The following is a 22,402-nucleotide window of genomic DNA, read 5'->3' on the forward strand; positions in this document are numbered from 1 at the left end:
TGGCTTCACCAGACTGCCACAGGGATCCAGGATGCAAAAGAGGTTAAAACCCTTGATTTAGGTTCATATGGCGTACAACACACCTCATTGCATTTCAGATGACAAACTTTTTAGAAATAATAAAAATCATTTAGAAAATAGAATAACATCTCAATTGTGGAGGGGAGATTACCTTATTAAGGACATGAAAATGTGCCAATACATCAGACATAAATTTCTGTACAACAACAAATCTTAGAGTAGGAAAATGGCAAATTTGATTTAAAGTTAACATATAGAACATAAGGAAATGTGAAAAATTTTATAAAGGCACAACTCCCAGGACATAGTGGATAAAATGATTAAAATGTGTGAAGAGATAATTTTTGAAAGAAGAAATAAATTTTAAAATTTATTTAAAATTTTTATCTTCATTCTGGTAAAGAGATGCCCATGCCATCATCTTCATGAACACATCAAATTGGCAATAAATAAAATAGAACTCAGTGCTGGCAGGGTTGTTGACAAACAGATACTGCTGATGGAATTCATACCAGTATAATCATCTTAAGAGTCTGATATTTTGCAGTTAGTTATAAAAAAATCATACCCATTGATGCAGTAATTACATTGTTGGGACTAATATGTAAATGTTATTTCTTTTTAAATCAAGGAGCTCTCTATTCCCAGATTTTTGTGACATTTTCATTTTTTGTTTTGAAATTGCAAAAAATTAGAAGCAACTTAAATACTCAGGAGTAGAAGTGATGACTAAAAAAGCTATGGCATGTTAATGTGTTATGATGTATTATAATGTAATTAAGATGAGATTTGAGAAATAAAAAGAAATAGGAACTTATAAAATAATGCAGAGAAAAAAAGGAGAATGAAAAGAATATTATAACCATGTGAGGAAAAGGATGGATGGACAAAAAAAAATCCAATGGTGTGAGAGGGAGTGATTAAAAAGTTGTATTTTACACGTTGAAATTCATTTATTTTGATGTAAATAGCTTCAGTGCAACTGGTTGTATTGATATTTAGTATCATTTACAATGAATCATTTAAAGGATTTCTTTATTATGGAGTTGAGACTGAACTGGATGAGAGCATTATCAATGAAGATTTTCATGAATACCATTCAGTAATTCTTCTAGTAGTGGTCTTTCTCTATAAAAAAGTTGGCTGTGGGTTTTTTTTTTAGTCTTTATAGTCAGTTTCTATATCATGAAAGTAGAGCAAATGATCCTTGTGTGATTGGCATAGAGATGTAAAACTTTAAAAATAAAGGTATTTTTGAAAAATTACAAAAATACTGTAAATTATTTTAAATAAGAGGAAGATTTAGAATGTATAGAAATCCTGTATGCTTTTGTAAGATAACAATTCTGTATTTCCTCATTTTTATAGATTCAAATTGCAGTATTTTAGATTTACTTATATTATAAAATCATTTGAAAGTTCTGAAAGATCTTTATATGTATCATTCCCTTCATCTATAGTACTCCCATTTCAGTAACAGTAGTGGGGATTTGATAGTTCTTTCATATGATGGTATTCATGCAGTTAACTTGAGTGCATTCTTTCTGGATACTCTGTTCTCTGGTTTTCATGACACTGTTTTCACTTGTCTGCTACCTAATTGCCTCTCCTCCGTCATCTTTGCTGGATCATCATCCCTAATTGTGTTTATATCCCAGGCCTTTCTTGCTGTGTGCACTCTCTTTTGGTGGTCTCATTAACTCTCATGAATTCAGTTATCTCTATACAGATTACTTCCTGATCTCTGTATATGCAACTGTAATGTTAATGGAATGGGAACATCTTGCCTGTCCACTAATAGGCCTGTGCGACCACATGTTCAGTCACGGATGTCTTATTGCTTTGAGCTCCCACCCAGCTGTGATACATCCTGAGTCACATAGAGCCCATTGGGGGAGGAACTTGCCTCAGAAGGAGCCAGTGGAAGCTTGCTTGTAGGAAAGCTTTCGCACCATTTGGTACTAAGGTAATTAGGCACTGAGTCATGAGGGTTGTGGTGCCCTGGTTCTGAAAGTGTGTATATATTTTGAGGTTGGTATTTTGCTTTGGGGGTTTGCGTATGAGAAAGACCTTTTGATTCCCTGGATGGGACTCTTGAGTAGCCGTTTGCTAAGAACCCCCACACTGCTCAGATGTTGTTGGTGCTCCCCCATCTGGTAGTGAATGTAGGTGATTGTATTACTTTGTTTAGACAGTTGGAGCCCTGTCTATTGATCTTTGTGCTAATTTTTCTGCTTATATTTTCTCCACATTCAGGATGTTGACCCTTCCTCTGAACTAGTACTTTCTTTACTTCTCTGCTTGTATTTTCTCGACATTCAGGGTATTGACCTTTCCCCTAAACTGGCAAATGACTTATATATGTTTATTTAAAAGATTGTTAACCCCTTTGAAGCTATCTTTCCTTTATAAAACAGATCAAAGAACTTGTGCTACCAGGTCATCCTGGCTGTGCTAGGGTGCTTGCTACTATAGCAACCCCAGTATCTTGAGCTCCAGTCCCACACTGGACATTTTTAACTGGATATCCCATAGAAATCTCAAATGTTGCCTATCCAAAACAGAAGACTTGTGTCTTTCCCTCAAAACCCATTGCTTTTCAGAACTTGACTGAAGACACCACCATTTTTCTGAGCACCCAAATCTTCATCCTGTATATCCAATCATTTGCCAAGTTTTATGGCTACTCCTTCCACAGCATCTTCTGAGTTCAGTCACTTTACTTCAGTTTCATCACTCTGATTTAGATACTCATCACCTCTTACCTGGACTGTTAGAGTAGCTCCTTAATCGATCACCCTGCCTCCAACTTCCATCTCCAGTCCTTTACACCGCTACTTGAATTGTGTTTGAAAGCAGTGTAGCCCAGCTTCCCTTACAGCTACTCCAAGAAAGATCCCAGATGAGCGCCAGGTCAAGTAGTGGTCAGAAACAAAAGGAAAAGTCACATTGGAGTTTTCTACATAGGATGACATATTTGACCCTCAAGCCAGTGACTAGTACAGGAAATATGAACAAGGGTGGACCAGGATCTTAGAGCCAGTCATCATCCTTTATCCCCTTCCCCAATGGAAGAGGGTTGTAAACTGTTGGTCGAATCCCAGCAGCAGGACCCCCAGTTATAGTTACACCAGAAATGGGCAGAACCTAGCCCCAACACAGGCTCAATCTGAAAGTAAGGTTGAAAGATGAATAAACCAGAAAAGGTGTGATTGTGATACCAAGGTTGCCCAAGACAAACTCAGACTCCAAGTTGATGACTCCATGAGACAAGAAAAAAAGTCAAAAGCTTTAAAAAAAAGAAAATGTAAGGTATATCAAAACAACTGATCACAAACACATCAAAGGAGAAATAATTTAAGAAACATTGGACTTCATGAAAACCATGACCAAAAAAAATAAAAGGGCCTGGATATCATGTCTCAAAAAACCATGCAAGGAAACTATCTACACAGATAAAAAAAAAAAATTCATTGGAGTAAGAAATTACTAGAAAAAAAAGCCCCAAAATGAATATTCCACTAAATACAGCCAAAATCCAGAGCTTCCAGGTCAAAGGGGAAATACTGCATGTAGACAAAAAGAGTTCCAAGTACCAAAGAGCCAAAGAATCATAATCAAGATAATGGGATTTAATAGCTATCCCCTCTGAAAGAGCTGAAAACATGGAATATGGTATTCCAAAAAGCAAGAGATAGAAGACAAGAAGAAATAATTCAGCACAACTGAGTATAACCATGAGGCAAAAAAAAAAAAAAAATGTTTAATGAGATAGAAGACTTCTAAGCACTCCTGATGAAAAGACCAGAGCTTGAGTAGAATCTTTAAAATACAAACACAGGAGGCAAGAGCCCTTAAAAAGTAAATACAAGTGAGAAATTGCAAAGAACTTTATTAAAAATGATTTGTTAAACATTCTAATGATTAGAGAAGGGAATGATTGTAAAACCTTAATGTCATCAAGGGTTATACGGGAGTCAGATAAGAAAGAGTCTAGGAGTGGGTTTGTTATGTTTTGATTATCTTTAAAGAAGAAAAGGATATGGGTCAAGGCGGAGGAAAAATGTAGGGACTTAATACATGAAATTAGGATGTCTGCCCCTATTAGAAAAGCAAGCATCATTTGAATTTCTCTTTAATTTGAAATTGTCAAAGGATAAAAACAAACACAGAATTTGGTGTAGAAATACACCATTGAGCTCCTTCAATATTCTGGAAGAGAAGACATAAATCCTTGACATTTGAAAAAAAAAACCCAAAGCATAGGTCATACTCAGTAAGCACCAGTGGCATCTGGTCACCTCTAAGGTCATTTAATTTTTACCTTTTTTGCTCACTTAGAAGTTGGGAATGAATTGTTGTAGTGATGATGAAAATCAATTTGTTGAAGACCAACTATTTCCCTCCACAAGCACACCTTAAAATATAATAAAATAAATATATGTAAGTAGTTCTTATTTCTTTGGAAGCTATCAGGCTCAAGAGAATTTATGTTGTCCAGCTGCTTTAGAAAAGACCTAGAATTGATAGCACAGTCTACTTAAAGAGATGAGGGGAGATGGATCTAAAGCTTTTTTTTCTATCAAGGACTAAGTGACTCGAATTCAAGTAGTATACAAGTAAAAATAATTTTCAGTTTCTTTCTGGTGAAAAATGGAAAATGTTCCGATACTGGAGTTTGTTTTTTTTTTTAAGTAATGAAAGTATGAAAATAATTAAATTTAGATTCTTTTGTGGGACAGGGGAGATAGGTCCAGGACTATAAACAAATTTCTTCATTTACCTCTTACAGCTAAAGGAGAAATGTCAGCACTCTCCTACTTTCTAAATGTTAAGTTGCACTAATGTACCTTTATTTTAACCTGTTTTTCTGTGTTCACTTAGCTGTTATTCAATAAACATAAAAAGGGAATTAGATATTTGGTTATCTCAGCCTTGAGGTAGAGATGATCATGCTTCAGCCAAATCAAAAGAGAATGAGGCTGTACAAATCCTTTATACTAACCTAGCTTAGGATCTAGTAAACTGGATCTGGCAAAATTGTTCTTGTCACTGATTTTGAAGAAAATTTGGACGAAATTCACAACATTCAAGAAGCCTTTCTTGATTGAGGCAGATTAGAGTACTGAATATTATCAAGACGACATGAAAATTCTGCCTTTGAGACCTATATAGATGTGTGTGTGACCTTGGACAAACCATGATTTCTGTGCCTTGGTCTCCTCATCTGTGAAATGAGGCAATTGCCCTAAGGCAGCTCTTTATCTGTGATTCTCTAATCAGTTACCATCCCCCTAACCATAAAAATCCCAGAATTTGTATTTGGTTTTTGCTCTCTGCCTTGAGGTCTCACTTTCTGATTGTCTAGTTCCTCCCAGCCAAGGTCAAAGATGTCTTCATTCTCCTCTAGGCTTTACTCCAGTCTATCTCTAGTATAATGTTAATAGAAAGTTAAGGGTGGGTGGGGAAGAGTTAAAGATCTTCCCCAGCCCATTAATAGGTCTCAGTACTTTTTGTTAATTTCTGTTGAGGCACTGGGTCTGAGGGTCATGCCCTCTTGGACTGAAAAGTGTATAAATATTTTGAGGTGAGGTTTTATTTTGGGACTTACTCTTTGGAAGTGTTCTTTTGGCCAGACAAGACTCTGAGTAGCCATTAAGGGACCTCCCCACCACTTCTCCTGCTTTGAAAACTCAGGTGTTGGTGCTTCTCTCCCTGGTAATTAATGGTCAGTTGTATCTGTCTATTGATATGTGATGTATGTATTGCTTTTGGTCAGTCAGTTAAAAGCACTGTTGGTCTTTATTTCTCTACTTGTATTTTCTGTTGGTATATGTGTTTGATTGTTGACTCTTCAAAAGTTGCTTTCCTTTTAGAAAAGCAGATCCAAGAGTCTGGACAGCAGGTCCTCCTGTGTATGCCAGGGTCCTTGCTATTACAGTCAGGAAAACGAATTAGAAGAACCAAAATGACATCACTATGTTAGAGTCAGGTTACAATGTGTCTGTCTGTCTGCGGCTGATTAGACCAATACAAGCTTGAAATGCTCCACCACAGGTCAGGTGTAAATAGTGCATATGAATATTTGGGATGGATTCTCTAAATTTGGGCATTTTGAGTTTCTTTTGAGCTACTTCAATTCTACTTTGTTCATAGAGCATAGCACCTTTTCTGATGAGGGCACACCATACTGAATAGTCATGTGCCAGAGTCTCCCATGTCATACAGTTCCAGAGATTTTAAAAGAAACCTTGAGAGTATCCTCCTTGTATCACTTTTTCTGACCATGATGTGAGTACTTGCCCTGTGTGAGTTTTCCATTAAAAGTCCTTTAGGCAGGCATACATTTGGCAGTCAAACAAAGTGGCCAGCCCATTATAGTTGCACTGTCTACAATAGCATTTGAATGCTTGGCAATGTAGTTCAAGAAAAGACCTCAATGTCTGGTACCTTATCTTGCCAGGTGATATTCAGAATCTTCCTGAGACAATTTTAATGGAAGCAGTTCAGTTTCCTGGCATGGTGCTGGTATACTGACCAGATTTCATAGGCATACAACAATGAGGTCAGTACAACAGCTCTGTGGACTTTCAGTTTGCTAGTCAGTCTAATACCTCCTCTTTCCCACTGGCAATGCCAGAGTTCAACCTTGTTATCAGTATGTACATCCCTAGAAAGTGTACTGCCGAGGTAAGTGAAATTATCCACAGCATTCACAATTTCTCCATTTGCTGTAACCAGTGTTTCCACTTATGGGTGTTGTGGTGCTGGCTGATGGATACCTGTGTTTTCTTGTTGTTAATTGTTGGGCCAAAATTAGCACAAGCATCAAAGAATCAATGTATTCTTTGTTACATCTCAACTTCAGAGGCTGTGCCCCCTGCACAATCATCTGCAAACAAAAACATGCACCAACACTCCCTTCACTTTGGCCAGGCTTTGGATTTACCATCAGAGCATTAGTTGACTTCAGTGCTATTTTTGCCATCATTCAGCATGTCTGACAACATTGCTGATAGTATCATGCTAAAAAAGCATGGGAGCAAGCACAGCCTTGTTTCACTCTATTGGTGACTGGGAAGGCATGAGAGCATTGTCCATTATAAGCTTGCTATTGTGAAATTGACTTACAATACTGATGAACTTCTCTGGGCAACCAAATTCTGACATAATTTTTCATAAGACTTCACAAATGTATCAAAGGCCTTGGTCACAAACGTTATGTACAGACCTCTGCTTATGCCAATTCTCCTGCAGTTGTCAGGCAACGACAACATATTGACTCTTCCACAACCCTTTCTGAAGCCACACTGGCTCTCGGATGACCACCTTCCAGGTGAAGGATCAACCTGTTAAGGAGCACTCTGGCAGGAATCTTGCCAGCAAAGACTAAGAAGGAGACACACACCCCTCCCCCATCACAGGACAATCTGTTTCCTTTATGGAGATAAACAGTGGATATATCCTTGAACCCCTGAGGGATAACTTCCTCTTGCCATATAACCTGGAAAACTTGTCAACTTTTGTATAAGCAGTGAATCCCCCACCTTGTGAATCTCAACTGGGATAATATCAGTATCAGATATTTTGCCACGCAAAAGGAGCCTCATGTCATTCAAAACCTCTTGTTTAGTTGGAACTTCCTCTAGGGAAGGATTGACTTCAACCTGAGCTAAACGATCAGTGGCTTCAGCATTAATTAATGATGTTCTGTTGAGAATACTATGGAAGTGCTGAGGCTTTCTAGGATCACATCTTTATCATTAATCAGTGTGGCTCCATCTGCAATGAAGAGTTGAGATACACTGTAGGTCTTTGGCCCATAAATACCCTTCAGGGTATCATAGAAGTGCTTTGGATTGTTTCTATGAACATAAAACTGAATTTCATCTGCCTTCTTGCTGAGTCAAAAATCCTGCATCTTTCTAAGCTTCGTTTTTACTTTACTTTTGATGGAAATGTTGATGGACAGCCCTCCCTCACTCAAAACAAAGTCAAGTGCAAGTCATGTCATTTCTCTGATGGCCTGGTCTTCTTCGGCAATGAAGGATGAACATGACTTTTGATGGAATTAAATGCCTCCTTCTTAGAGATGACTGAACTATCCTATTGGTAAACCCAGTGGAGTTCTTATTTTTCATTTATCAGCTTCTGAATTTCCCCATCATTTTCATTAAACTAGTTGGTGTTTGTGAATGTTCTGTCCCAAATGAGCAAATACAATGCTGTACACCAAATCTCTGAAAGCTGCCCATTTTCTGTTCCACTGATGTCAGTTGTGTGTTGACTCAACTTTTCCTCCATGTCAGCAACAAACTGTTCACAGTCAGAGAAGTGCTCTACTCTGTTGACATTAATTCTTCTGGTAGTTATTTTTCCTCAGGGCTGGTGCTTTTGTTGGATGTGAATATTTAACTTGGAGAAGATAAGTTTATGATTAGTCCAATATTCGGCACTCCGCCCCACACATTACCTTCCTTACTCTCACATTCTGGCTCTTCTTCTTACAATCACAGTGCCAATGTTTCCTACAAGTGTGCATCCACCAAGTTTTATTTTGTTTAGGTAAACGGAAGGCAGTGTTGGTGATGAAGGTCTTCACAAGTCTTCAGTTGTAAGTGAACATTGCTGTTGCCATTTCCAGTTCCTTTCCTCCCAAGGACTCCCTGCCCTTTCTGGTAGTCTGAGCCTAGTCTAACATTAAAGTCTCCCAGAATTATAAGTTTGTTCTCTTTTGGCATATTGATAAGGATCTCTAGGCCTTCATAAAATTTTTCTTTGACCTCATCAGGGTTCATCACGGCAGAAGCATAGGTGCTAACGATGGTGATGTTTTCCTGCAAGTGGCAATTGCATTGTCAGGAGTCTGTCATTCCCTCCTTTTGTTAGGCATACAACCTTGTTGACTAGTTTTGATTGCAAAACCTACACTGGCTTCATACCAGTTACTTCATTCACTCCAGAAAAATGTGTGTCTAGCTCCAACTTCAATAAGCTGATCTTCATTTGCCAGCCTTGTTTCACTCAGGGCCGCTATTTGGATGCAGTAACAGCTGAGTTCTCTGGAAACAGCTGTTCATCTTTCAAGTCTGCTGAATTTTGTGTTGTCTATAAGTGTGTGCACATTCTACGTACTGATGGTGAGTGGAACCCTCTTTGCAGATGTTTTTGTAAATTTTTTTGTGAGTAAGCAGACAATTTTCAGGCCCCCCCCCTTTTCTCTTTCTATTTTTTCTAAATTTATTTGTTTTCAGTTTTCAGCAATCACTTTTGTAAGTTCCAAATTTTACTCCCTTCTTCCCCCTCCCTCCCCAAGGCAGTATGCAATCTTATATGGACTCTACACATAATTCCTATTAAACATGTTTTCATATTAGTGATGTTACCTAGAAGAATTAAAATGAATGGGAGAAACGAAACAATATAAAACGTAACAAAAGAGAAAGTAGTCTGCTTCATTCTGCGTTGTGACTCCATAGTTCTTTCTCTGGATGTAGATGGCCTTTTGCATTATGAGCCCTTTGGAAATGTTCCTTGCTGTGAAGGACTGTCTGTCAAGAACAGTCCCCTCACATTGTGGCTGTTACTGTGTAGTGTTCTCCAGGTTCTGCTCACTTCATTCAGCATCAGTTCATGTAAAGTCTTCCCAGGTTTTTCTGATTTTCTGAAGTCCACCTATTCATCATTTCATATGGTACAGTAGTATTCCATTATATTCATATACCACAACTTGTTTAGCCATTCTCCAGTTGATGGGCATCCCCTTGATTTCCAGTTCTTGGCCTCCATAAAAAGAGCTGCTATAAAAATTTTTGTACATGTGGTAGGGCACCTTTTCTAGCCCCTTCCTCATACAGTGGGCAGTTTGATCTTTAAAAGGTTTCTCAGACACCCAGGGGGCTGCCAAATCCCACTGCTGCTTCTGGTGAAATGACCCTATGGGCTGGGCCACCTGTATTGAGGGTTATAACTACAGCTCCCAGGGTAAATGTACCTGCTGCTTTGTCACTTGCCTGTCCTCACAGGATTTTGAGATAGGTAAAATGGTAGAATGGTACAGGTGATCTTTTGATTTCTGCATAAATTGGGTTTAAGTGAGGCAGAGTTGCACAAAGTCGTTGGCTTTACTCTGTCTTCAAGAGTAATTACAGGGCAGTGACAGGACAGAAGATGCAGTGGATGACCTTGGCATCTTTGATGTCTGACCATGCTCTGAGCTCTCCACAGCACCTCCTTAAAGTGCCTTCATATTCAGTGGAACAAATTGTTCTCATCCACCCATTCCACCAGGAGAAATCTTTACATCCTTGAGGTAGACACTCCTCCTAACTCACCAATGAATTTGAAACCCCTCAGTTACCCACGACCTGATTTAGCCCTTCTGCCAAAACAGTTTATTGGAGTATGGCCATTGTGCATGCCGCAGCTTCTGGGAGCCACAGGTGAGAGTTAGGTGGATAAGGTGGAAAGCTGTCCTGAAAAGGACTCAGCAGCCCTCACACCAGAGGTGTTAATCTTTCCTGAACACACCCTACAACTCTATCTTCTAATAGTTTAATAGCAGAAGAAAACACACACAGAAGACTGATGGCTATGGAGTAATATTTGGGGTAGGAAAAGACTTGAGAGGATACGGATGTAGAATCAACAAGATGACAGCTTTTTTGTAGGGAAAACATAAGGAGTTAGATTTGAGGTTGTGAACCTGGGTTCATTGGAGGAGTGGTGGTGCCCTCAAAAGAAATAGGGGCATTCAGAAGGAGTGGGTGTGGGAAGGAAGATGATAAGTCATTTTAGACATGTTGGCACTTCCAGGAGTTTTATAGATTGTGTTCTTTACTGCACTATATAGTCTGCTGTTGTTCCTCACACATTTTATTTCTCACCTTTGCAGGTTTGTGCCCCAGCCCCATTCCTGTAATGCATTCCTTCACCTCTACTTTTTAGAATCCCAAATTTCCTTCTAAGCTCAGTTCAAGCATCCACTTCTTCATAGGACCTTTCCTCAGGTTCTTAGATCTGCGTTTATAAAAGGAAAGGCAACTTTTAATCAGGGACATACATCATTCACTTAGTTCAGGGGGAAAAATTGGCACCCTGAACTTAAGAGAAATCTAAATCAACAGATAGACACTTACAAACTGACATACATCAAAGGTCAACATAACTGTCATACATAGTTACCAGAGAGGGAAGCACCAATATCTGGGGTTTTTAAGCCAGGGGGGATGGGGCTCCTTAGTGACTTCCCAGAGTCTCATCTGGTCAAACAAACACTTTCAGTCGGTAAGCCCCAAAGTAAAACTTCATCCTCTGAGTATTCATTCATTTTTTAGAGTCAGAGGGCATCACAACCCTTGAGAACCAGTGCTGCCTCATTAACAAAAAGTGTGAACCTTCCTACAAATCTTCCCAGGTCCATTAATGGGTGGGGAAGATCTTTTATCACATTATTCAATCAGAGGCACTCTATACTAAAACAAAAACAGCAAAAAATCTGTTGGGCTTTCCATCACACACTCAGGATATAAATTATTTGAAGGCAAGAACTGCTTCACTTTTGCCTTTGTATCTCCAGTAATTAACTAGTTTCTGGTATATTGTAGGTACTTCACAAATGTTTGATGGTTCATGGTACTTTCAAACAGTGTCCCTCCATCATGTGGTTTTCTCATAGCTTATTAATTAGATTTGTGAGTTCTTAAGAGTTAGGAGTTTTACATCAAAGGTATTCTTCCATGCATCTAGTCTAGTAACACTGAAGACTTCTGTCTTCAAGGTTCATGAACGTATAATCTGAGGATCATACATATAAAGCTGTAAGAAACTTTAGAGGTTATATAGTTCTATACCCTCATTTAAAATGTTACCAGGACATTGTTGGGAGACCTGTGTCCTTTCAGGATTTATATTCCTCTCCAGACTGTACTAGATTCACCCATACTTTCTCAAACAATGTCTCAGAAACCTAGAAGCTCATTTCACCCCAGACTTCACACATTGAAACTACCTTTATCCTTTGTGACCTCTTTCTCCGATTGGCTGACACTCCTGGAGTGTGGCCACTCCAGAACCTCCATTTTAAGAAGACTGCCCAGGCACTAGGTAGCTATGCCTTAGGCTGCCTACCCTACCCGACTTTCCTGAACTTTGTCTACAATGCCTTTATCTTTTCTGCCTCCCACCCCACCCCCTTTCTGCTTCTTTTTATGTGTTCTCTTTCCCCACTAAAAAGTAAGTTCTTGAAGGCAGAACCATCTATTTAGCTCTTAGCTTAGTGCCTGACGTTTAATAAATGTTTAATAAATACTTGTCATGACTTGTAGACAGGAATACCCCGATATTTATCTACTTGAGTTCCTGGAGAGCCAAAAGGCTGAGGGAGAAGAGGAGAGCAGAATCGAGAACTACACCTTGAGGAGCTCACATCAGTTGGGGCAATTATAAGAGACAGAGACAAGAGGGCTTGGGGAGAGGAGGAGGGAAGGAAGGAAGAGGTGAATGCTGAAGACATAAGAAAAACATAGTAGCCAAGCTAAGTGGAAGCCACAAGGAATATCAGATATACATAATGACTGGAGCCATTCATGCTCTTAGGTACAGAACTGGTGAGTTTACACTTTCCTGTCCACTCCTACTGGACAGAAATGAGCTTGTTTCTTGATTCATATTTTTAAAGAGGGATTTACTTTCTGTTTCAGTTTCTGTGAGGTAAAATGGTTAACCATTACATTGCTGTGTTCCTGATGCAGCCAAGGAAAGAGAGGAGGGGGTGAAACTCCTGGGAGAGAGAAAAATTACAAACACATATGTATGTATTTTCCCAGAGGGCAATTTACTGGCTAGTGCTTCAGAGCTATAGATGAGAAAATTAATGATTAGTAGTTTTATAGCTTCCCCAAAACAGAAAGAAAACATGGATCCAGACCAGTCCTAAAGAAATTGATCTTAAAGTACTGATGGGGAAAAGTTTTATAAGCTAGGTAGGAGTTAGCTTTTCTGAGGTTACTGCCTTATACATTTTCCCCTCCCTGTTGTTTGAAAGGAAAATCCTTTCCCCAAAGGGATAGGGAGGAAACCCGGTAAGCGTGGCTGCACTTTTTTGGAGTGCGGGGGCTACAAAGAGGGATTAAGCTAAATGACTTTGCTCACCAGTTCAATATCCTTTACTACCCACAACTGCTAGTTAACTGGAAGCTTAAAGTAATTTCCCGGGAGTCACAGAAGCTGTAGGCAGAATAAGCATCAAAACACAAGTTCTTGGTCTCCAGGTCCAGAACATTTTTTTCTTGTAGGGCATTTGCAATTCTAGTGAATAGAAGGTTTCCGCACCTCCGGACTTTGGCCTGCAGGAAAAATCCGTTTAAACACGGTGCACCTGAAATCACAACTGACCAGAACAGAATATACCTCAATATTTTTCTGGCTGCCTATGGCTCAGCTTGATATAGGTGATTTAAGTTGGGGTTTGAGGGGGAGGGAGGGGAGGTGAACGACCATTCTTTTTGCCAGTGATAGTCTCTGCAGCCAGAAGTGATGTAGGTCAAAGTGGATCCCACACGATCTGCCGAGACTGGGAATTTCACTCCCAGAGGAGCTCGTGCTTCCTTGATCTAAACCCCTGTGGAGAACAACGTCGCCCTAGAATCACTGAGTGGTGGTTTTCCCGGCCCTGCCAAGGAAACTCAAGGGGCCAAGGTGGGAGGTGGAGTAGAAAGGGGAGCGCTTCTTCGGCGTGGCTAGACTTCTGAATCAGCATCAAAGCAACAGCCCCAGCGCCCCCAAGAAGCTCCCCTCCCACCTCAGGGACTGCGCGAGAGGGAAGTGGCTTGCTGACTGTGGCCAAAAGTCTGTGGCAGGAAAGGAAGCTTCACGTTGGTGGAAATGGAAAGGGGCGGGGAAGGCGAAGAACTACCTTCCACTACCTCAGCACCCCTCCGTTCTCCAACCAAAAAAAATAAAATGAAATAAAATGCAGTGGAAGGGCGAGGGGGTGTGGGGAGGTGGAGGAGGCGGAGTTGACCCCACGTGCGAACACCTTCCCACCTGAGACTGCGGCCCGAGTGAGGACGCCTGGGTTTGGCGAAGGGAGAACCTAAGTCCCCGCTCTGGTCCCCAGGCTCTCAAACATTCCTGGTCTGCCGGGCCCACCTGAGCTGGGGAGGCGTGCTCAGGGAGGGGAAGCTTCGGGTCTTTCTGGGCCCTCTCTCGCACCCCGCCTCCCGAAGCAGCCCCTCCCCTTTCTCGGAGGAGGAGGAGGAGAGGGAAGGAGCGAGCCCCTCCGGGCGGGGGAGGGGAATGGAAAGGAGAGCTGAAGGGAAGGAGGCAGGGAAGGTGTAGCCGCTTCTCCCCACCCCGGGACGCGGAGCCGGGAGCCCGATCGAGGGGTGAGCATCCCCAGTGAAGGAGCCCAGGGGCGGCAGCCCGCCGCTTCTACTCCCCAGGTTTCTCTGGAGGACCAGACTAAGAAGTGGACTTTCTCTGTGTGGCCGAGCCCCGTCCAGGGAGCCCGCAGGTGCACCAGGAGGGTAAAGCTGCGGCTGTGGGGTCGGGGCCGATCCCAGTGGGCGCCCCAAGGTAGGTGCGGGTTCCTGGGGCCCCTGAGCGGGGGCTGTTCAAGAGCTATTCGAGTTTGAAAACGACCTCATTGTCCAGGTAAATTGTTCTCCCTTTCTCTGCCTTTCGTGGCTGGGATGTGTTGTCCTGGCAGCCCTCACGCTTGCCCTCCCAGGGCAGCTGTGAGAGAGTATAACCATTGGCCGGACCGCGGGGGTTCCTCTAGTTAATATTGTCCGGCCGGGATGGGTCCGGCTGGGATGGGGGGATGGAGGGATGGAGGGGAGGTCAGTTTCACACAGCTGTCCTTGGCTTGGCCAAGGGGAGCGTGATGCTTCTCCTAACTGTCTCTTTAACCACCTGCAGCTGCATTTGGGAGGCAAAAACTTGCTCATTGTACTAGTTCAGAATTCCTCCACTTCGGGAAGATAGTTCTTGATGGTTTTTCTCCTTGATCCTCCACTCCACCTCCCATAGTGCGTAGGTTGATCAAAAAAAAGTCTGTTAACTTTGTAAATTGTGCAGCATGCTTCATTGGCAAGAAATCTGAGACTGGAGTCAGAAGCCTTAGAGGTGAGGCTAAGCCCTGGACAAGTCAACTCACTTCCCTCAGCCTCAGTTTCCTTGTAGGCAAAATGGACTTAATACCACCTGAGACAAAGGGTTCAGTAAACACTAAAAATATATAAATGAGTGTGTTTATTTCACGGGTGTGTTTGTTGTGAGGAAAACTTTTTTGAAAATTAAAATATAAATGTGAATTATCAATTAGAGAATACGTACTATATAAGTTGTTTATTTTAAATATTTTGTAAGGCCATTTTTAATATGTTTTGCTTGTCATAACAAATATACTTTACTAAGGAGAAGCTCATATTTACTGTGCAAGATAAAAATCTAGAAAAAAAGTCAAAATATTTTGTTTGAATTGGAGATTGATATTTCTTTGAAAACTATTTCTGTAGCAGTTTTTTCTTTGCATGACATCATGATTTCACAGAGAATGAAAGAGACCGAAATCTCTAGGCACAGAAAGGTTAGTTAAGTGTCTTGCCCTGGGTCAGACTGCCAGTAAAAGACAAAAGGGATGCTGGCAACCCATACCCTGACTTCTATTACTGTAGCATTTAGTTTTGTTTGTTTAGAACCTGGAAACAACATTTCAGCCTTATTTGTCTTCAGGGATTAGGAGGATACTGGAATAACACTGAAAATATGCAGCTGAAGATTAAAAAAAAAGTTGTAAAATTTCTCAGACTACTTGTTTCTGTGTCTGAGTTGTTTTTCAGCCTTTCTTTCCTGATGTTCAGTGGAAAGATTCTGATTTCGAAGTCAGGAGACCAGGGTTCTAGCATGAGCTACCTTTCCAACCTCCAGTGAATCACTTCATTTGTTAGAATGTAAACTCCTTGAAGATAAAGACTATTTAATTGTATTTGTCTATTGGATATCCAGGACAGTGCCTAGCGTATAGTAGGAGGTTCTTAATAACAGTCCATTGATTTCCTAAAGCTCTCTGGGCCTCGGTTTACTCAAATATAAAAAAAAAAAAAGGAGCTAGATCAAGTTAGAGGTAAAGAACCTAGATCATATATGATCAAAGCTGATATCCTAAATATGTATGTTTGGAAACAAACAAAAAACTTGTATTCCTTCACATTTACTAAAACTAATATACACACACACAGAGAAGCAAGTGCAGTTATTCTCCTTGGGGCCATTCTCATTTTTTATTCTTGTATCCCAAGTACCTAGCGCAGTATCTTGAATGTAGTAGTAGTAGCCTCTAAATATTTATTTAATTCAAGAAAAATGCTGTATTCCTTCCCTTGCCACCATTAAAAGTAAAACACATTTTAATCAAACAAACACATTTTAATCATTTTTGTGTGTCCATTGTAGTAGAACTCAATATTTTCTCTCAATTGTTCTTCCCAAATGAGCGTCTCAGATCTCAGAGTCCTGTTGACTCAGTTGAGTGAAAATGGTAAGTCTCAATATGCTTTTCTATTTCAGGAGACCCATGTGGATCTATTTTCTAAATTTTGTTAGACCTGTTGTTCAGAATCCCAGAAAAATAACAAACTAAATCAAAGTGGGAAACTTACTCAAGGGAAAACCAGTAGTCATTGTTATCAAAATTGTATCCCAGTTTTTATTTGTTTAGACAAATAAGCACAAAGGTAGTCACTGAGCTGCTGTAGGAATGGGCCAGACAAAGGTCCAGCTCTAAAATTCTGTGAACTTTGACCTTTGAAGGAAGTTTACCATTTCCCTTTCTCCCTGCTGGAGCTAGCTCCTGATCCCAACAAAACTGCCAGCAGCCAACCAATAATTACAAGCATTTATTAAATATTTACTAAGTGCTAGACACTGTACTGTGAGTCTAGAAACATAAATGAGACTGCCTCTGCCCTCAGTAAGCTTATATCCAACTGGAACTACCTTCCTTTCTATCACTACCTACTAGGAAAATGGTTTGTAGCCCAAAGACTATAAAATCCAATACGCAGCTATGCTTATCACCCTGACTATAGCCCGAAATATTCACCACTAAACCAGTCCCCTTGGACAACTGATTAAATAGAGATTTTTAAAAATCAGGCTTCTCTACCTTTCTATTCTTATTTTAAAATCTTTTATTCTTTCAGACTAAAAGAATAATTTGCTATGATTTTATATGTTTTATCCTTCCACCCCCCATGAATGGGAAGCCCTTTAAACACAGTCAGTCAATAAGCATTTATTATTATTATATTATATATTATTATCTATCAGACACTGTACTAAGCACTGGGGATACAAAAAAAAGCAGAAACTCAGTTTTTACTCTTTAAGAGCTCACATTTTATGAGGGAGGCAACATGCAAACAGTTATGTAGATATAAGATATATACAGTGTGAATGGGAGGTAATCTCAAACAACACTTGAGGAAAGGAAGGGGAAATAGAAAGGCCTCTTGGAGAAGGTAGGATTTGTCTTTTCTTTTAATGATTCCCCCCCCCCAATTTTGAAAAAAATTTTTAGTTCCCTCCTCTTCCCCCTCCTTGAGATGGTAAGCAATTTGATATAGGTTGTACATGTGCACTCATGCAAAACATTTCCATATTAGTCATGTTGTAAAAGAAGATGCAGACAAAAAAAAACCCTGAGAAAAAAAAATATGAAAATAGTGAAAAATAATATGCTTCAATCTGCATTTAGTCTCCATCGGTTCTTTCTCTGGATGTAGATGGCATTTTTCATCATGAATCCTTAGGAACTGTCTTAGAGCATCGTATGACTGAGAACAGCCAAGTCATTCATCGTTGGTCATCTTACAACATTGCTGTCACTGTGTACAGTGTTCTCCTGGGTTGCTCTTTTCACTTTGTATCAGTTCGCGTAAGTCTTTCCAGGTTTTTCTGAATTGGAGTGAGCCTTTAAGGAACCCTGGAGAGTGAGTAAGTAGAGACGAAGAGTAAATCAACAAACATTTATTAAGTACCTGCTTTGTGCCAAACACTATGCTCAAGAACTGGAATACAAAGACAGGCAAAAGACAATCACTCCAAAGGACCTCATGGCCTAATGGAAGGAGGGCATTCTAGGCACCAGGGAGAGTTAATGAAAGGGCACTGAATTGGGAGATAGGACACATAGTATCACGTTTGAGGAACAGCATGAGGTCCAGCATCTCTGGATTGTACAGTAGTTGGAGGGGAGAAAGGGGCAAGACTGAAAGCAGATTTCAAAGGACTTTAAAAACCTGAGGACTTAAAAATGTATTCCTGAGGCTACTGGAGTAAACAGGAGATGCATATTTGTTAGCATACTGTACTGTTTTTGCCATTTTTAGTTTTTATTTACTTTATTTAGAGTTTTGCCAAAGGAAAGTTGATGCGAAAGGACCAGCCCTACCTAGATCTCACTTCAGTTTACCCATTCATTAAATAACCTGTTTTGTGCCAGGCATTGTACTCAGTATAAAAAGACAAAAACCAAAAACAGCCTTTGCCTTTAAGTAGCTAGAATTCTATTGGAATCTCATTAAAGAAGGATTTCTAGACTAAGGTCTCTTAACTTGTAGTTCTAGCGTCCTTTCTACTCTACCATATTACCTCCAAAAATTGTCATTGTGAGTAAGTTTAGTTATGTAAAACTTTGACACACGTACACATAGACACAGGAATTTGATTTCAAGTAAGCAACATTGAGACCCCTCTTAGCTGGAAATGTGTTCTAGTCTGCAGATAGAGTGATCAGTTTACAAGAACAAGCCCACATTTTCCTGTTTATCCTATTTGCATAGCTATTTCCCCCAGGTTGTACAGGTTTGGACACAAAGGAGTGGGTCTTTCTTAATCTCTTCATTCCTATTTACTAGCTACTGTGATACTGAAAAAGCCAAAGATCCAAATTTACAAATTCTGTTCTTTTTGGGATCAGGGGAGAAAGCCTTGTCTACCTCCCCTGGCTATTTGAAATGAAGCCTAGAGTGAAAAGTTTCCTGCTGGAGGATGCAAGAATAATTGTTAAGGGAGAGAGCTTGATTGAGGATCCTGACACTGGGCCCTGTCCTTCTGATTTTCAAGTCCCCTATTCAGGCATTGGCTATTCTATACAGATAGCTCAGATTACTATCCTTTTGCCTCAGAAAATGTTGCCAAAACATAATCTAAGATTTTGGGTTAGGAGTGGTTTTTTTACCCTTAAATTTTTAAGGCAGTGAAAGTGATTTCTGTTTTTATCTCTTCCCCTTTACCTCTTCCTCTCAATTTTATTTCCTTTCACAGATTAGATGGTATACATTAAGCTTCCTAATATCCTTGAGTGTTTGCCAATTAAAGGGGGCTGTGATTTGGTCTTTGTTTCATCATGTGTCACAGGAAATGTCAACCCTTGGGATGGATTCAATATTGAGCCTTTCTGTTGATAAATCTATCTGCCCATCTCCAGTCCCAGTTTCAGCCAATCCTATTAGAAATAGATGTTTGTAGAACAGAACACAGCAATTTCTGTTTCCTTCTAAAGACAGAGTAAAGGGAAACTGGAGCAGCTAGGCTGGGCAGTGGATATAATGTCAGGACTGAAGTCAGGAAGACTCATCTTCCTGAGTTCTAAGTCTAGCTGTGTGACCTTGGGCAATTCACTTAACCCTGCTTGCCTCAGTTTCCTCATCTGTAAAATGAGCTGGAGAAGGAAATGGCAAACCACTCCAGTATCTCTGCCAAGAGAACCCCAAATGGGGTCGAAAAGACTGAAACTTTTGAACAACAACAACAAAGGGAAATTATGAGGACACAGGTTTATTATTTTTTTTAAACAGTAAAAATAATTCATCATAGAATTGTAGAGTTTTGGAGTCGAAAGAGATCTTAAAAGTTATCCATCACCAATCATGTTGTAAATAAGGAAACTGAGCCCAGAGACCAAGACTAGAATTAGAACTCCAGTCTTCTTACTTGGAGTTAAATTCTTTTCTCCTATCATCATCAGATTGACATGAATAATGATTTATTTGAATTGAATCAATCCCATATCATCAGGAAAAGCAAACTGTTGCCAGAAAATAGTAATCAGCTTTCTGCCCTTTCTGGGCAGATCACTGTAACCTACCTTGTTCAAGAATTCAGTGTCTGTGTTAATCTTTTAGAGTACTATGACTAAGGCATTGGAGTTTTTGGCAGACCTAGAGCAGGGTGGAAATCTGCCAGAGTGTCTGCCTGTACAGTGGCAAATTTCTAGCTGGGCATCATCCTCCAGCCATTATTGGCCTATTTAAATTTAAACCTGGTTTCCAAAAATTTCCAGCCAAAGTAAATTCGTACAATTTAAAAGACTTTCTGAAGTGTCTTCTCTTTTCTTTTCCCAGAGAAAACTGGGCTTCAAAAGAATTTCTATTATTGTTTTAAACCATTAGAGGAAAGGATAGTGGGAGAATCATCCTTTCACAGAAGAGAAAAGGATCTGCCCAACAAGTCCTGTTGGGTCCTATTTACCATATCATTTATGTTTGTAATAGAATTTAAAAGTTTAACAGACTTATAGTACATGATCTTATGCATGGAGCTGCTGGAGGGAAATGCTAGTCTTTGATTCATTAATATGCTAATTCTTATGAACGACTCCCCCACTTTATTAATTCAACAATAGTAATTTGACAAACATTATCTGTCTGCCTAGTCATGGAGGGAGGGAGGGATATAAGGAAGAAAAATAACTGATTCCTGCCCTCAAAAGAACTTCAGACCTAACAGGGGTGACGAAGTGTGCCCAAGTATGATACAAGTTAGGATGGGATAAAGGCAAAGGAGGGAGCCATATAAAGTGCTGTAAGAACATGAAGAAGGAGAAATCACTGAACTGTATGGAGAAGATGGTGCCTGAGCTGTTGTCATGGAGGAAGAGAAGGATTTCAGTAGATGGAGATAGGGAGGGAGTAGGTTTGAAGAGTGAAAGATGCTCAATGGAAGGGGGACAACAATGTCATGTGAAAACAAAAGGCATCAGTAAAGTACGTTGGGGGAAGAAAGGCTGCTCCTACAGTAGCCTACATAAGAGACAAGGAGAGCCTGAACTAGAGTGACAGCGATCTCAGTGGGGAGAAGGAGACCAACGACAAAGAATATAAACAAGAAGCATTTATTAAGCATTGACCAAGTAGGATGATAGAGAAACAAAGAAACGCCACCCCCACCCCCCGCCCACCACCCCAGTGGAAACAATTTTTCCCCTCAAAAAACTTAACATTTTGCAGGAGGAGATACCATGTACACAGAGAATATTATGGAGATTGAATGCAAAAGGTTTGACAACTCTGAAGATGAGGGCTGAGAGTCAAAGAGGACTAAAGCTTCAAGCCTTGTTTATGTTTAATGTTTAGATCATGATACAAAGAACTTCAATGCACATTCAGCTTCTCTGCAGATGGGCATGTTTCATACCTGGGCATGGATAGGCAGTGTGGTTCAGTGGAAAGGTCACAGACCTCAGAGTCAGAACACCTGCTTCATGTCCAGGTTCTTACATTTAATAGTTCTGTGAATGTGGACTCATCCTTTAATCTCTTTAAGCCTCCGTTTTCTCATCTGCAAAGTAGGGATAAATAATAGAATACTTACCCCATAAGGCCATTGTGAGGAATGAGCTTTATGAACCATAAAGTGCCATATAAATGTAAGCTGTTATCATTAACAGGTATGTGGTTGAAAAAGGAAGATTGTTGCAGTTCCCTGCTTGTTTTCTGCATTCAATGAGATAATAAATATGTTAGAGGCAGCATGGTATAGTAGAGAGAGCCCACTTTAGAGTCAGAAAAACCAAGGTTCAAATCCCTTTTCTGACGTAAGTTCATAGATTTAGAGTTGGAAGGGATCTTAGGACTCATCAGATTCAACCCTCTCATTTCACAGAGGAGGAAACTGAAACACAGAGCAGTTAAGTGATTTGCCCAGGGTCACACAGTGTCTTAATCAGGATCTGAACTCATGATTTTATGAAGAGCATTCTCTCCACGGTGCCACCTCATTGCCTCAGTGTGGCTTTGGGCAAGATGAAACCTTTCCGTGCCACAGTCAATTTTCTAAGAGCTTTCACTGATGTGCTTTGAAAGAATAAGTTCTCTCTGTGCTCCCAAAAGCAATTAAATCCCACCTCTTGTTAAAAAAAAAAAAACAAAACCCCAACAACTTTGTTCAAAGTTTAAAAAGAAACACAGGACCCTGAATTACCTTCATCTGGGCAGACAGAGTGTCTGGAGTCAGGAAGACCTGAGTTTAAATCCCAACTCAGACTTATCTGCTGTGTTACTCAGGGCAAGTCTTAACCTCTCCTTGCTTCAAT

At 40.2% G+C, this 22,402-nt stretch overlaps 1 protein-coding gene across 2 annotated transcripts in view; it reads left to right on the plus strand.

Moving 5' to 3' along the window:
• Positions 1–14,035: 14,035 nt before the first annotated feature.
• Positions 14,036–22,402, plus strand: part of VWA2 (von Willebrand factor A domain containing 2) — a 47,615-nt gene continuing 39,248 nt past the window's right edge. For both annotated transcript variants that reach the window (XM_072623241.1, XM_072623232.1), the window contains exon 1: positions 14,036–14,598. The gene's annotated coding sequence lies outside the window, so the exon portion shown is untranslated. The remainder of the gene's footprint in view (positions 14,599–22,402) is intronic.

Source organism: Notamacropus eugenii, chromosome 1 (assembly GCF_028372415.1).
Source record: "Notamacropus eugenii isolate mMacEug1 chromosome 1, mMacEug1.pri_v2, whole genome shotgun sequence".
NCBI lineage: Eukaryota > Metazoa > Chordata > Mammalia > Diprotodontia > Macropodidae > Notamacropus > Notamacropus eugenii.